The following is a 391-nucleotide window of genomic DNA, read 5'->3' as shown; positions in this document are numbered from 1 at the left end:
CCCCTATAGAGACAGCGGTAGGGGCTGAACATAAACAAGCCGGTGGGGAAGGGTAGAGCGGGATAAAGACCCGAGATGGTTTGCAGGCCTCCCACCTTTGCCCCCTCTCAGTCAGCAAATCTCAAGGTCTCATCCATTGTCCTAGAAATACCTCAAACCATCTCCATCATCTGTGCTGCCAACCCCCCGGTGTCCACCAGGGGTGCTGGGGTGGAGAGGAAAGTGTTTCTCTCCGGAATCTAGAATCGCAGGCATGGAAATTAGGCCACCGCTAGGGCCCGGCACACGCCCAGTCCTCGGCCCTCCCCACCCCGCACGCCAAGGCCGGCGGGCCGGGGGTCGGCTGCCGGCCCCGCGCGAGCTCTCTCACGGCGCGGGCGCGGGGTCCGCG

This window comes from Octodon degus, unplaced genomic scaffold (assembly GCF_000260255.1).
Source record: "Octodon degus isolate 3935 unplaced genomic scaffold, OctDeg1.0 scaffold00090, whole genome shotgun sequence".
Lineage (NCBI taxonomy): Eukaryota > Metazoa > Chordata > Mammalia > Rodentia > Octodontidae > Octodon > Octodon degus.
This window is presented reverse-complemented; position numbering follows the sequence as displayed.